This window comes from Mus caroli, unplaced genomic scaffold (assembly GCF_978045245.1).
Source record: "Mus caroli unplaced genomic scaffold, Mus_caroli_1 scaffold_2, whole genome shotgun sequence".
NCBI lineage: Eukaryota > Metazoa > Chordata > Mammalia > Rodentia > Muridae > Mus > Mus caroli.
Window position 1 is genome coordinate 151,282,883 of NW_028227257.1, and position 16,635 is coordinate 151,299,517.

General features: G+C 46.9%; 1 protein-coding gene across 6 annotated transcripts in view; it reads right to left on the reverse strand.

The window, feature by feature from the left end:
- Rapgef1 (Rap guanine nucleotide exchange factor 1) overlaps positions 1 to 16,635 on the reverse strand; it is a 119,074-nt gene that overhangs the window by 73,354 nt on the left and 29,085 nt on the right. The window lies entirely within an intron of this gene.

Here is a 16,635-nt window from a genome sequence, read left to right on the forward strand (position 1 = left end):
AATCTTATTTCCTCCAGGTCAACTCAAAAGTTTCCCTCCAACAAGTGCAGAGCACACACACACAACTCTGTTGTCAGGTTCCTCATTGTCCTCTCTGAAACATATGCCCAGCATGGAAGCTGTCTGCGACATGTGCCCATAGCCCTGAGCAGGGAACCAAGTCTCCACTAGTTGAGAGGAGAGACTTTCTGGCCAGCAGCGCCAGTAAAAGTAAATCAGCTCCTAGAAAGGCGGCCAATCAGTGCTCACAGCGGCAGCACATCAAAGGCAGAGTGCTTGGGAGGAGGAGCTGAGGCCACGCCCTGCTCTCAGACCAGGAGAGGGTAATGGAGAGGGGATGGACTTTATTTTTAAACCTCAGTGGGGAGAACACACAGTTCAGAGATGCCTAGAATTGCCAGCATCTGGCTGGAGAGAGGGGAGGGGTTTTCTGACGTTGGCCAGGTTCCCAGTTGTAAGTGTGGTCTGTGAGCACTGACAAAAAGCCTTGGGCCTGGCCATCTCTTCTCTTGCTACCTCTCCACTTCTTCAGCAATTCCCAACCCACCTCTCGCCTGGGAGAAGGCTTCAGTAAAGGCTACGGGCTATTCACATCCCAACACCTGCTGGGAGTGACTGGGGAGGGGAAGGGGAAGGGGCTGAGGCAGAGAATGACTGAAGGAGGGTCAAGGCCGACCCTGTCTGAAAACAACAGCTACTGAAAAGCCTGTGAAGACTTCACTGGAGGGTCTCAGGACAGGGTGCACTGTGTCTTTTGGAGAGGACTTATCTCCTTTGGTGACGGCACACTTTAAGCCTGTCTTGAAGCAGGCTGTCTCCTGAAGCAGATAGCCTCACTAGTCTTAAGGTTCACATCTTGGCAGTCACAAGGCCAGGGGAAAGACAGCAGAAACCTGTCTCGTCCACTTGAGAGTTTGTCTCTGATCCCTCTTGTTCATAAACAGTGTTACAGATTCTGGGTTGGCCCACTCCACTGAGCCTATCTTGGCTGAGAGACTCCAACCAATTCCACACTGGTCATTTCAGGCTACAGAAGGCACCGGAGCGAGCAGGAATGGAAACCTGTCCACATGCCTTGCCAGCTTGGGAAATGCCTCCTGTTCAGAATGAGCTAAATGCTGACGGGGTAAAGGGCTTAGTTTACAGAGATCCAGAAAAGGTTCACGGAAGGAACATGTGAGCCCAGCAGACAGTGGATCTGGGAGGGCAGGGTCTGATTGGGTGAGAAGATGCACCCTGAGAGACGCACACACCTGGCCACCTGCATATGTGGCCTACCTATTCCCACAGCCAATGTTCCTTACAGGTCACAGGTTACAAGCAAGCCCCAGAGTCAACTGCATAGGCCGAGCTATGAAGCAGAGGAGAAGGCTACAGGAGTGCTACTGTGTGATGAAACTTTTCAGTAGAGACCTACTTGAGACAGCGCCTCCTACTGTTGGAAGAGCTGGGACTTTAACTGTCAGGACACAAGCTGTGCTTCCTGCTCAGGTCCCAGAACCTGAGAGCCATAATGAGCATGCATGTGTCAGGGAAGGGCGAACCATTCCTGAGGGAAGACCGGAGACTAAGGCTTTGGACTATAGTGAGCAACGATTACTGTTCAGGCCATAGCCAAGTGCGCAATGACTGTGAGACACCTGGGAAGGCCTGATTCTCATTATTCACCAACTCTATGATAAATTACCTCCATGTTCTCTCACCCAAGCTGGAAAGGGGCTAGGCCTCTTGGGATAGGCAGCTCTCACTAGTGACCCTGGAGTTCCATAAGCACTTTTTTAGAAGACTCAGATCTAAGGGAAAGAGGCAAGGTTGCAGGAAGAGGAGAAAGGGCTCTGAGCAGGACCCATGTGCAAAGAGACAGCTAGTGTCTCCCCTCAGAAGTTCTCCCCTCAGGGAACAAAGCTGCATCCAGAGAACATCAGCACTGTGTATGTGTCCATCCTACAGTCCCAGCCATCGAATTCTACCTACCATCGAATTCACCCCAGCAAGGAAGGAAGGGCAACCAAGAACTCTCCTATCACAAGTCAGAGCATCAAAACAGCTCACAGCATTTCCTGAAGGTCTGCTTCATGCGACAGTGGGTGATGACCAACATGTTTTGGAGCAAGGAGGTCATGGAACTCCCTCTTGCCTAAAGACTTGTTTGTTTAGCCTCCGTTTTTGCTTAGTACTGCTTTGGGCTGGGAAAGCATGCATATTGTCCTTGGGTCCTATTCTAGGGCAGTAATTCTCCAGACAGATGAGGTGGGTCAGAATGGCAGGGTTCCTGAGATGCAAGAGTGTACCCCAAACCTAAGCATCTGCATACATGCATTCAAGAATGCAGATACAGGCAAACTGTTTCCTCTCGAAATCCCAGAGATAGTCAACACAGAACTGAGGGGAGGGGGATGTTAACCTGTCCAAAATTGGCCAGGGGAAAAGCCAAGGAGAAGGCCATTGGCTGGAGACTCTGCCCTGTACCCTCTGCTGGCCTGACCTGTGGGCTAGTTGAATCCTTGGTGGAAAAGAAAGTAATCTCAAGCCCCACTAACACAATCTAGGAGGAACCTGATTTTACACGTGGCATGGAAAACCTTGGGATTTCTTAACAGGGAAACAAAATCAACTGGGAAGGAAAGGCTCTGCTAAGGGCTCAACAGCCCAAGGCACAGTCCCTCCAGATCTTAAGGAAGCAGGGCTCCTACAATGCAAAGCCTTGCCCTAGCATGTGAGACTCCAGCAGACCTTCCTCAGGGGAGGAAGGCAGGGACAACATGGCGAATCCACTGCATTTAATGGAAATTTCCAGGAGTCAGGAAGTGACCATGGAAGGAAACATAGCACTTCCTCTTTTTCCAGGAAGCCTTTGTCTGTCGTGATTCACTACTATAAGGCACTGTGATCCTGGATCCAAGGATACTTTAATCAAAGTGCTACTGTGCATGTTTGAGAAGTCACCCAAAATTCTTGTTCTGAATCTGTAAATGGGTTTATGGCCCACAAGAGAATTATCAGTCAGTAAGCATGATTTTTTGAGGCTGCCTGATGAATAATGTTTAGTTCCAACATCCTTTACAAACTGAAGCACTACCACAGAGTAGGGACTGAAATATCTAGTTTCTTTACAGTAATGTTTTTATATCCTGTATAACAAGGGGTTAAGAGCAGTATTTTGGGTAAAGGCTGCCTGTCTCTTTACCTTTAAAGCAGTCATGGAAGGTGGGCTGGAAACACTGTGTACTGGCTATTTTTGTGTCAACTTGACACAGCTGGAGTTATCACAGAGAAAGGAGCTTCAGTTGAGGAAATGCCTCCATGAGATCCAACTGTAAGGCATTTTCTCAATTAGTGATCAAGGGGGAAAGGCCCCTTGTGGGTGGGACCATTCCTGGGCTGGTAGTCTTGGGTTCTATAAGAGAGTAGGCTGAGCAAGCCAGGGGAGGCAAGCCAGTAAAGAACATCCCTCCATGGCTTCTGTATCAGCTCCTGCTCCCTGACCTGTCTGAGTTCCAGTCCTGACTTCCTTTGGTGATGAACAGCAGCATGGAAGTGTAAGCCTAATAAACCCTTTCCTCCCCAACTTGCTTCTTGGTCATGATGTTTGTGCAGGAATAGAAACCCTGACTAAGACACACTGCAACAGAGCTCTGTCTGGCTTTGGTCTCTAAACACCTCTCACCCAAAGATCAACCTGAAATGAGCTCAGATCCATGCCATAAATTAGCCCTGGGCCAGCTCAGAGCACCAGAGGCCACTGAGATGAAAGGCTGCAGTGTGGGAGAGACCACCACTGTGGGTCTTCCTCCCCAGGGCCTTCCAGAAAGTGACACTTAGACCTGCTCTAGACAGCAGGCTCCTGTGAAGGCTTTCCTGGGAGGGGAGCGAGGAACAAAGGGAGGGAAGGAGAACTGAGAGAGGTACTGTCCACCAGCTTCCACACAGAAGTCTCTGCAGTGGCTCAGAGCTGCACTATGCTGGGGTGGAGAACTAGTGGAGCACGTGTTGGGGACAAGCATGCTGTCAAGGGGAGGGGCAGAGAGCAGCTGGGAGTCGTTTAACTTGGGCTGTAGGATGGGCTTTCTTCGTTGTCATCAGAGAGCTAATTCAGAGTCTAAACACTAGATCAGAGTGTGCCAGAGGCACATCTGTCCTCTGAGGAAGAGATCTGCCACTCACTCATGTGACCTGGCTCTTAGGCTTAGACAGAACCCACTCCCCATAAAGGAGTTAAGGGCCGTGTGCAAGCAACTGATGTTTAAAATGGCACTCTTGGGGCTACCAGATAGTTGGAAGTGAACCCCAGGATAACAACTGGGCACCCAGTTAGCAGCACAGGAGCCTGCTAGTCATGGACGCTGGGATGGTTTCCCCTTCTCTGTGTGCCGCTTCAGTCCCTCGCTCATTTTGTCAGGAAGCAGACACAGTTTATCCTTGCCTCTTCTCATGTGGGAAGCAAGAACATCAGCCTACACCAGGGCTTCTCTAAGCGTGGCTGCATCCCCAAGGGACTTCTTACAAGTCATACATTGATCATAAACAGGACGGCTCCTGCAATCTCCATCTCTCTCTAATAATCTATCATTTTTTACTTTATATACATTGGTGCTTTGCCTGCCTATATGTCTGTGTGCATGGAACTGGAGTTACAGATGGGTGTGAGCCACCACGTGGGTGCTGGGAATTGAACCTGGGGCCTCTGTAAGAGCAGTCAGTGCTCTTAGGCTGAGACATCCCTCCAGCCCCTCCTGCAATCTCTTAACAGTCCCTCAGTAGAGTCAGAGCCACTAAGTTAAAAGGCACTGCCTATGAACTCTCTTCCTACTGTTTTACAAAGCCTTCCTTCCCTGCCCCTTTTCTATCTGTGTTGTTACTGACTTCATTATCACCCAACAGACACAAAGTGTCTACTGGAAGCTAGGTGGCCATGTTCCAGCTCCCACTGATAGATGGGCACATGGCCTGCTCACTGGTTGGTTCCTGGTATGTAGCCCAATTGCCTTTCTAGCCACTTTCCCTGATCCATGGTCTTCCTAAACATACTATACCTTAAGCAAGGTCTGTGTACATGCTGGAGTGCAAGGTGGAACCCACACAGTTCCACACAGACAGTGTCTGTGTCTCTGCACTGCTACAAAAAGGAGTAGATTGTGTAGATGTGACTGGGGTTTGTTTGATTGCTTGCTTTGTATGCTGGCGGTGAAACACAGACAAGAACGGAGCATGTGCCGGACAAGGGCTCTGACGCTAAGCATCCCCAGCAGTATGCATGTCCGAAGAAGCATGGAAAATGGGCTGCTAACATCCTAGAAAAATATGGACAGCAATAGCACAGATGACACTTCCTCTGTCTCAAACTATCCTAATGACTCACTCTTTCACGGGTCTCAAATGTTATTCTAGGTGCAGAATAACAAATACCAAGTGACATTTTCAGCAACCTACTTTGCTTTAGGAGTTATACACAGGAAATGCAAAAGCAAAAGCAAACCCTAAAATGCTCTACCCTGAGAGGAGAGATGAAGTGAAGCCAGCTACCAAAGCCACAACCAGAAGGTCACTTCCTCTCTTCTCTGCGCCTGAGCAGAGGCAGAAGGCACTGACTCCCCCAGGGAGGGGGAAGCTGACCCAACTGATATACAGCTTCTTGGGGAGTCTTGGTCTGCACCAATCCCACTTTCCCTCTGGGTCAGAAATAAACTCTCCTAAATGAAAACAGCAATAGGGTTTCGCCCCTGGGGAGACGCAAAAGTCAGAGTTCACTAGCCAGCCAGCAAGCTCTCATTAAACAACTCACCTAATAATTAGTGTAATGCACACACATGGCTGCTTCTGCTCTGAAGCTGGGTAAAACTCAACCGCAGTGCTAACATGCAGTTAAGAACAGTTCTCCCCTAATGGTCGTGTTTGTTTAGGTAACACAAGACCCTTACAACACAGTTTAAAAGCATGCAATAGCAGAAACATAAAGACAGATGTACTGCACCAGCTGTGGGTGTTTGGCTCTGAGTTTCCTGTTGGCCAAGATAAAAAGGTGAAAAAGATGGGTTAATTCTGTCCACTAAAGCTCTGAACTCAGAAGAGGTGACTTCCTAGTACAACACTGTAGAAGGAAATGCAAGGAAGATGTAAAGAAGCTATGAACTTGGTCTTTAACTTGGGTTTCTATGAGCTAATAAAGGTCTTCAAATGACCACTTAAACCTTACACTTTACGGAGTCTGACAATGTCATATATCAGACATTTCTTAAGAAGTCTATGCTTTTTCCAGGAGCTGTAATTAACACAGAAATAACTCAGAGTGAACTTACTGGAAAGCCTGGAGGGGGTGGGGTTCACACTTGTAGTCCCAGCATTTGAAATGCTGCAGAAGGAATAACAGAGTTTGAAACTAGCCTGGACTACATAGTGAGTTCTAGAGGATTTGGGCTACAGACGTAGGCTTGTCTTAAAACCAAACCAAACCAAACCAAACCAAACCAAAAATCAATTTAATGAGAACTGTCTTACCCCATCTGTCTTTGGCGGAAGTGACACAGGTCACTATTAAGCTCCACTTTTAAGGGAGGACCTAGTGCTGATTCCTGTCTTAGACTTTCATGTTGAGAATATTCTATAACAGTTGGTGTCATCACCTTTTACCCACTTGGTTCCCACTGCTGCAGAGCAGTGTCCTAGAGCTCCCACAGCTCAAAGGCACACACATTAGCTCTGCTGGGTTCCTGAGGGCCAGGCCTGGGGAGCACAGGCCAGCAGGAGCCTCACAGGCCTTGGAGCACGGGCCAGCAGGAGCCTCACAAGCCTGGGAGCACAAGCCAGCAGGAGCCTCACAGGCCTGGGAGCACGGGCCAGCAGGAGCCTCACAGGAGCCTCACAGGCTGTGTCAGGGGCTAGGGGCTTGTTGCTCATCGGGAGACATCACTGAGAAAAGGCTCAAGGGTCCCACCACCACCAGCATTCTATGGCATGCTGTCACTCAACACCATGAAGGTTTGTAGAAAGTTGTTCTGGTGGGACAGATCTACATCCTGGGAGAGAAGCTACCCTGGGTTCACTGGAATGAGGCTGCTGGGAAACTTAAGATGTGACAGACTTTATCTGATTAATAAGACAACTTTCTCTCACAACATGGCTCCTCCCTTTGGATCCTTGTGTCCGCTGACACCTGCCATCCTTCATAGAGACGCTGATTCAAGCTCCAGGTCCTTTCTGAGCTCAAGCGCTCTTATTTATTTATTTATAGTGAATTACTTATTTCTAAGGCAATCAACTTTCTTGATAAAAAATACTTTGAGCTATAGTATCTTCACATTTTGCATTTTACATATATAGAAATAATATATTTCCTTTCTTCTGTGGCCAATATGGTAACTGTCCATACCAATATCTTTTTATTAAGTCATATGAACAACTTACATAGCTTTGATGAAATTGTTGTTTCCTGTTGACATGGTTGTGATGTTATTTAATAGGTGCATTCTTTTGTGATTTAAAAAAATATTTTATTTATTCCCTTTACATCCCACTCACTGACCTCCTCCCCCATCACTCCCTCCCACAATCCTTTCTTCCTCCTCCTTCCCCTTCTCCTTTAAGCAGGTGAGGCCTGCTGTCTTCCCATCCAGCTCAGGTGCTTTATAAGCACGAATCCCCTCTGGGAGCCTCCTATTCTAGGGGCGCTGGTGACAGCACAATTAAACATAGGTCTGTCCTGTTAACCTGTATATGTCAATCTGAATTTTAGCCCAGTCAAGAAGCCTTGAAATGTGTAGGGAAGACAGTCTCCCTGATTCATCTACGGGATTAAGGGCATCAGTTTTATGGGGTATAGACTAGAGGCTGCCCTAGTTTCTCCTTCTTCAAAGCCAGGAGCAAGTCTGTGTGAGGCAGTCATCTCTAATAACTGGCGAGTGTGCGCCAAAGGGCTACATTCTTTTAGCCCCTTTATCAACATCAAATCAAATCTATAATTAATGCAAATAAAGCCTGCCCTAGTGCAGATGAACAGTTTCGTTTTATGGACAACGTGTTCCCTGTGTCCTAGACTTCACTTTCAGGCAGAGCATGTGGGTCATGCTATGGGAGCCAAAGGGAGTTATTACTTTGGGTTTGATATGGTTGATGGTCAAAATGACAACTCTTTTTCTTCCCCACTGTCTCCTGAAACTATTGGGCCATACACTGATCTCAGTAATCGAAACTACCGTTTGTCTGCCTTGTACCTGGACTCTGCTCTGTTCTGCAGCCCCGCAATGAAGAAGTACAGAGAACACATTGTGGTCCTCACTAAAAGTCAATGTCAGTGGTGTGGACTTGAACCAAAGAGAGAGAAAAGGCTGGGGAAGAGGGACAATGCTTAGAGACCAGTTGTGGGGCCTGACCCCAGCTGAGAGTCAGAAAAGAGAGGTAGATTCATCCCTTGTCCTTATACCTCCTATGCTGTGAACACCTCTCACCCAGTTACAGACCATTTTCCTATCTCCTGGTACCCAAATATAAGACAATACTTTCACTTGTTCTACATGTTTCCCTAAAAGTAGAGGACAACAGTTACTCCTGGCTTTGTGAGCTCGACTATGTACATGAGGTTGGGTTTCAATAAAGTTTTATTCACAAAAACAGACAGCCAATTAGGTTTTGGCCTGCAGTTTGCAATCCCTGATTTGAAGAAACAGACCAGCTTTACTGTTTAACTGGGCCTGGAGGGTGACTCTGACCACACATCAGTTATTCTGCACCTTTATTTGGCCACACTCAGACCTAGGTAGAATACCCTTTACTACATGCCTGGCTGTATTAAGAGCTGCCAAATCCACCTTGCAACCATTGTCAACTTGATATCTAGCCCATCTTACTATGACTAGCTGAAATCATTCATTTCTTCTCTAGACCTTCTGGGTCTCCAGGACCAAGTGTCTTAGCTAGGGTTATCACTGCTGTGATGAAACACCATGACCAAAAGCAAACTGCAGTAAAGGGTTGATTTGGTTTATATTTCCACATCACTGTTCATCACTGGAGGAAGTCAAGACTGGAACTCATGCAGAGCAAGAACCTGGAGCAGGAGCTGATGCAGAGGCCATGGAGGGGTGCTGCTTACTAGCTTGTTCCATGTGGCTTGCTCAGCCTGTTTCTTATAGAAACCAGGATCACCAGTCTAGGGATGGCATCACTCACAACTGGATGGACCCTCCCCATCAATCACTAAGTAAGAAAATGCACACAGGCTTGCCTAACAGCCCAATCTTTTTTTTTTTTTTTAAGATTTATTTATTTACTATATGTAAGTACACTGTAGCTGTCTTCAGACACTCCAGAAGAGGGAGTCAGATCTCGTTACGGATGGTTGTGAGCCACCATGTGGTTGCTGGGATTTGAACTCTGGACCTTCGGAAGAGCAGTCGGGTGCTCTTACCCACTGAGCCATCTCACCAGCCCAGCCCAATCTTAATAGAGGCATTTTCTCAGTTGAGGGTCTCTCTCAGTTTCCAGTGACTCTAGCTTATGTCAAGTTGACTTAAGACTAGCTAGCACACCAGATAATGAGGCAGGAACTCTCTGCTAAACTCACGTTTAAACTCCATGCTGTAGTTAAGTTCCTGCCTCTCATCCCCTATGTGGCAGGGCTGTGAGTGCTGCTCCAGTGCTCAGCTGAGAGCTGGAGACTCGGCAATTCTCATCAGACTGCTGGATGCCAGGTTACTTACAAGCAGCCATGCTCCAATGCCACACCATAGTCACACTGTAATTATTTAGGTGCTTTATAAAGGAAGCCCTGGAACAATGAGGGTCTACAATAAGCTCAACAATTCAGCTGCTGAGACTCAAAATTACTATAAAACAACCAATCTTACACATTTTATTAATTAAATATATTAATTTAAATCACTGCTGGCCTCTGACTTCTCAGCAGCACTGGGAAATTTGAGAAGGCAGACCTGGATGAGAGGTCTGATGACCTGTCACTCATTGCTCTGAGAGGCCAACAGGGTACCATGCATGAGTGTCTTTCACCCTTCCTCTGCACACGGCTGTTCAAAACTAACCTTGTCTCAAAAAAGGAAGGCACCCTCAGTTTCTCTTAACTGGAAGAAGCATGTAGGCACTGCCACAGCTACCCCAGGGACCATTACTTAGCAAAGACCCAGCTTAGGTTCTTTCATAGCTGACTAGTTCACATATCACTTGCAAACACTGCCAGGTCAGACGCACAGACACAGACACACACAGACATACACAGACACACACACACACACACACACCTCAGGATGCTCCACCACCACATCTGGCAATTAATTTTCACATAAGTAGAAAATTAACTTCTCAGCCTCGACAGTACATATATATTTGTCCCAAGAGCTTGATGACAGCACCCTATGGGCTGCTTGGAGCAAGTGTTAGTTAATCCAAATGAGGACACCTGGCAGAGCAGTTTGGTAAATCACACAAGTCACTCATGGATGGAGGCTTCCTGGGACCTCCTAATGAGAACAGTCTCATTAGGAGCCCAATTGCCCATGAAAAGAAAGAAAAATGAGCCATGAGGAAGCCCTCCTCCTTAGTTGGTCTATGTAGTTCTCTGGTGGGGCACAGCTGCCTAGAGAGAATGTGCAGAGACACAGTGCCAGCAAGAGGGACAGCTTTCTAGGTGGACACTATTTGGTCAAGCTACTCCTACTAAAAACCCAAGCCCCACAAGGTAAGAACTCTGAGAAAAAACTGTTACTTCATGCATATGAATAACTACAAACAACAGTTGAATGGCCATAGTAATAAAAACCTACAAAGTCCTTCAAGAACCACTGTTTAGTGCTTATAGATAAACCAGACAGCAACAGGTCTCTAGGATTCCACATCTCACTGACTGGTGACCACTGTCTAGAAGCCCAAAAATCTTGGGCCAATTCAACCCTACTCCCACCCCCAAAGCCCTGTTCAAGCACCAGTTCTACCTACCTCTGCCTGGCTTCTATTTTACCGTCTAAGCACCTAGGAACTCTGTCCCACTACCCCATCACAAACTGTTTGCAACAGAACTCAACCTGTGAGTTTTTGAGTCTCTCTAGTGCTGTCTCCTATGCCAGAGTCCTCTGTCAAATCACCAATCTGATCTCTCAGTAAGTCTCTTGGGCACACATGCCACTTCAAACACTTCAAGACTACTCAGCCTGATACTGCCCTTAAGCTCAAGGCCAACAGGATGACAAGCCACCACTTAGCCACCGCACCTCTACCTCATGGGGCCTATGCCATGGTTTCCTTCCTCCCCAGAGGCTTCCTGACCATCACCTAGTTAACCCTGACTTAGCCCTCTGAGCTCAGCTCTGAGCTTTCATGGTGTTGTCTGGTCTGTAATTATGTCTCTACCCAACTATTTTCACTTCTCAACCTGGGCTCCCTCAGACCCTAGAGCACCGGTTCTCAACCTTCTAATGCTGTGACCCTTTAATACAGTTCACCATGTTATGGGGACCCCAAACCATAAAATGATTTTTATTGCTACTTCACAGCTGCAATTTTACTACCATTACGAATTGTAATGTAAATATCTGTGCTTTCCAATGGTCTTAGGCAGCTCCTGTGAAAGGGTATTTGATCCTCAAAGGGGTCAGGACCCACAGGCTGAGACCTGCTGCCCTACAGCATCCACTGAAATTGTGAATCATAGCGATTTTTCTATGCGTCAGGACACCAGTCATGTGCCATGCCCAGAAGATCTGATGAAATAGGAACACAGTTGATTCTGTGTCCTGTGGTTCAGGCATAGAGCTCTGATTTCTACCAAATAGTACGACTACCCCTTAGTAGGTGCTAAAATATTTGTTGAGTGAAAATGAAACAAGGAATTAAATTAACTAATGAACTACCCAGTCAGTGTCTTGCTTCCTGTCACTGCGTGTACCTCATTATGAAGCCTTCTCCAATTTGCCCATGTTTGGGACCATCTAAAACACACAGGCCACTACATAGGTCAATGGCTAGCAGCTTAGGGATGACCAGCAATGGAGGAGGGTACTGTGGGCAAAACTAGAGAAAGCTGGAGCTGGTCAGCACTCGGTCTGGTAGAGTCTCCGTGACTCACAGAGGATACTACCATTCCTTCTGTATCACAGCTGAGAAAGGGTAGGGAGCAAGTTCCACCAAACTAGGCCTTGGACCCCAGATCTGACCTTGATGGCATCTACTGAGGAGATGAAGTACAGGGATGCCCACCCTCCCCATGACACCCATTCTGACAGACTTGAACAGACATCTCACACTAAAACAATATGGCAAAATTTCTTTCTGCTTCCAGACAGCCACCTCTGTCTAGAACTCCCTGCTCCCACCACTGGATGTTATGACTGACTTTCTGAAGGCTTTCAGGAGATAAGGATGCTCTATAACTGACTGGACGGAGGCTTTCAGGAGGCTGTGGGGAGGACCAGGAGCAGCTCAGCTCACTTTTATGTGTTGGACGGGAAGCCTCAGATGCCTGCAGCATGGTGAATCTCTCCCCAGAACACAGTAGTGAGAAGGGAAGGAAGACAGAGGTCAGACACACTGTCAAGATGCCTGCAGCATGGTGAATCTCTCCCCAGAACACAGTAGTGAGAAGGGAAGGAAGACAGAGGTCAGACACACTGTCAAGATGCCTGCAGCATGGTGAATCTCTCCCCAGAACACAGTAGTGAGAAGGGAAGGAAGACAGGTCAGACACACTGTCAAGGTTCTACTGGTTATAGGGACCAAGCCTCATCTTGAGGGAAGGACAAGCAGGACATGAGGACCTGGGACAGGGGACAGGGCCAGCATGATGCCAGTCAGCTCGTGAACACCAATGCTCACTCTTTCTTTTCTTTTCTTTTCTTTTCCTTTCCTTTCCTGTATTCCTGTCTTTCTGTCTTTCTGTCTTTCTTTAAGAATTCAGGTCTAATAAAAAGGTTTTTACATAGTTAGACCAGCTTCCAACTCACACCCCTACTGCCTCTGCTGCCAGGTACATCAGCACAGCTACTTAAGTATTTACATTTCAAGGGATAGAAGAAAAAGAATAAAAAAGTATTTGACAGAGACCCCATGGCTCATGGTTCTGATGTGAACTCTATGTTAAGGTGGCTCCAGACACTTTCCAAGGGGACTGTGACTCCATGATGCTCCCCCATGTTCCAACAGGGAACTGGGTCCTAAGCAAGCAACTCAGCAAAATACAAATTGTAGCTTGGAAACTGTAAGACCTGAAACTGGTTCCTGAGAACCAGACAATGTACGAGAACAGACTGGTGACCTGGCCTCTGACCTTCATGTCCACATGTGCTGGGAAAAGACATCTCCAGCCCCAAAATAAAAAAATGAAGTGTATATAATAAAAATGTTTAAAATATGAAACCTAGGCTGGAGAGATGGCTCAGCGGTTAAGAGCACTCACTGCTCTTCCAGAGGTCCTGAGCTCAAATCCCTGCAACCACATGGTGGCTCACAACCATCTGTAATGGGATTGGATGCCCTCTTCTGGTGTGTCTGAAGACAGCTGCAGAGTACTCACATACATGAAATAAATAAATCTTAAAAAAAAAAAAGAATGTATGCTTCTGCTTTAGAAAAAAGAAAGAAAGAAACAGAAAGAAAGAAACTATACATAACTGGGAGCAGAAACAGAAAGAAAGAAACTATACATAACTGGGAGCACAGCTGTCCCGGGGTAAGCACTGAAGCAGTGGTTCATAGGCTCCGCCTCACACTCCTCAGCTGACACATGCACAAAGTGGGCTGACCTAGTGAGTGGGCTCCCCAAGGTTCATGACATTAGTAAGTAGCAGGAGACTACCTACTGTGACTGAAGGTGACATAAGGAAGAAAGATCATCTCTCAGTTCAGCATCGGCTGGCTCAGAGCAGGGCAGGTCAAAGTCCCGGACTCTCCTCCAGGGAAGGCTCAACCTATCTCCAAGGAGGGCAAAGCTTTTAGCTCCCATCCAGGCTAGAGTAAAGGGTCCTGCATCCTGACCAAACTTACTGATTATCTCTCCCTCTGCCCAAAGAGCATTCAACATGTTTGCACCAAGATTTCTACTATCCAATCAAATGTCATCTCTTCAGAGCTATGGAGCCATCTCCCCAGCTGCTTTCCAAATGGGATGAGTTGCTGCTCTAAATGACAGGGCACCCAGCTGGGCACAGAGGACCGAAGGGATGAGACGAAGAGGTCCGGATGCAGGTATAGCGTAGTAGCCACTGCAAGAGAACAGCCCTAGGCTGAGGTGTGCACAACTGTAGTCCTCACACTCTGAGTCAGTGGCCTATGACCCAACTCCATCAGCACATTCTTCTTGCATTCAGGAAGCAGAGAGGAAAGGACTTGCCCAAGGATATACTTGTAGGGATGGAGCCAAAGTTCCTACGCCCCACTGCACACATCCCCACCTTTTGGATTCGGCCCTGGGGAAGCCTGAAGTGCAGTGTGCTGAGCAGAGGGGCGTCAAACAAGCTTTAGAATGAGGAAGGCCTGAGTGGAGAAGGTTAATCCCAGACTACACACAAGGCGGCCCAGTGCCAGAAGTAGAGAGAAAGGATGCAAGGATAAGGCAGGATAGGGGAAGTCAGGAGGCCTGTAGGCAATGAAGCTGGAGGAGGCCTGTGTGGCTACCTAGGAGAGTCAGCTGACAGGAAAAGTGAAGGGATAGCCGAGAGTGGAAATGGGAATAAAAGCCCTAGATAATAAAAGCCACACAGTACCATGATGGGATTCCAACAAGTGCAGCTGCCCAATCAGATGCAGTCTAACAGGCAGGCCAAAGCAAGCTAATCCCTGCTCCAGATCAATGCCTGTGATGAGACAATTACCAAACATTCATGTGCTCAGAAAGGGAAAGACAGGCACCAGGGAAAGCAAGAGAGAGGAGAAAAAAGAACCCATTAATTATTTATTAATAAATAATTAGTCTCAGAGTCATCATTACGGGAGCAGGGGCTGGAAGGAAAAAACTTTTAAAAAAACAATCGTCTTCCTCCTATATAAAACTAGGAATCCCTAAGCACTGGCCGTCCTCTGCTCTTCACTGCCAGTATAGGACCTACCTCCCAAGAGACAACCTAGCACTAGTTTGTGTACAAACTTGTAGACTCCAGGGGGCAGCAGTGATTTGTGTTTTCACAATTCATACCCTGAGCCTAGAACAGTGCCTGTGTCACAGCTAAACATCAGTTTGTAACAGGAATGATGAAACAGACTTTTTCTCCCACTGAAAACACTTTACTTTGGCTAGAACACTTGTAGGGAGCATGGTTCCACTAAACTTAGTGCCTCAGCCTGTTCAATGGCAAAGAAAACACCAAAGCCTGTAGTCTGGATAAGGTTCCAGAGCCTTCCCTCCTCTATCTCCCCTCCCTGACAATGAAAGCTTGGCACGTGGGCTCAGGTGGCCCCGTTCTAATCACAGTGGTAGGCACTGTAGGTGGACCCTGCATGGGTTACCCCTGCAGCCTAGAAATGACAAGATTCTTCTGTCTCCTGTGTGAGTGAGGGTGGAGCATGTTGCTGACTCCCAGAGGAGCAATGACCACAGAAAACATCCAACCCCAGAGACTCTGGAGGTTAGGGTTAGTAAACGGTCTGTCATCCAGAATTCCAACAGCAGCCTGCAAACAGGGAAGGGTTTTCATATTTTTAAATGTTTATGTAAACACCTATATAATGGTCTGAATTTTGTTTCTTATTCTAAAATCCCACCTACCTGGTCCTTTATGTTTTCAGATCCCTAACACAGATGAACTATAGGACAAACCTCTCAGCTTTTGTCTATGGTCTTCAGGGTTCTTAAAAGTCTTACAAGCAATCCCTGGAAAGTAACTGTCGATCTTGGGTGGCTGACGGCCACTGTAATCACAGCAGATTAGGGCAACAGCCTCTACACAGCTGGAAAAGGAATCTTGAAACCCGGAAATGTATTTTACGCACGTTCCCAGGGTGAAACACACTCAACAGCCAGTGGCTCAGGACAGACATTGTTCTAAATTTGGAGCTATCTGATGACAGAGCCAAGTTTCCTTCCCTTTTCTTACCCACACCCAAAGCAACACCCACACTTCTCATGAGAAAAACCCCTTCACACTTACAGTTTCCATCCCCTATAACTGATCCCTGCTGAATAAAAGATCCAACTTATAGAAGGTTGGAGTTACACGCCAACTGTGTACAAACAGAACCCATCTCGAATGTCAGTCCTTTGGTACCACACCTGGCACACAGGAGGCCACCAGCATTGCCTAGTACCACATCCCAGCTGTTACTGGTCACTGCTACACATGCTACAGTGCTGTGCTACATACGGTACATGTGACATATGCTATACATTGTATTTTACAGACATTCACACTCTCCATGTAAACTGTTTTATATATGTTATAGAACATTTACACATATATCATGTTAAATATGAAGCATATGATATACAATGTGCTGTTTCCTATTAGTACTGCATACATTGTCCCAACCCTGTTATAACATTAGTAACAAAAGATACAAGCTATGACTTCACATCCCACCTGGTTCTCCCACTGTTAAAATTAGATAATTATTTTAGATTATTTTACCCTCCTAGTCTAAGGCATGTGATTTCAAAAGTATCCTATGTAATCGTCTGTTTTAAAAGGTTTCCTCCTCTCATCCGGA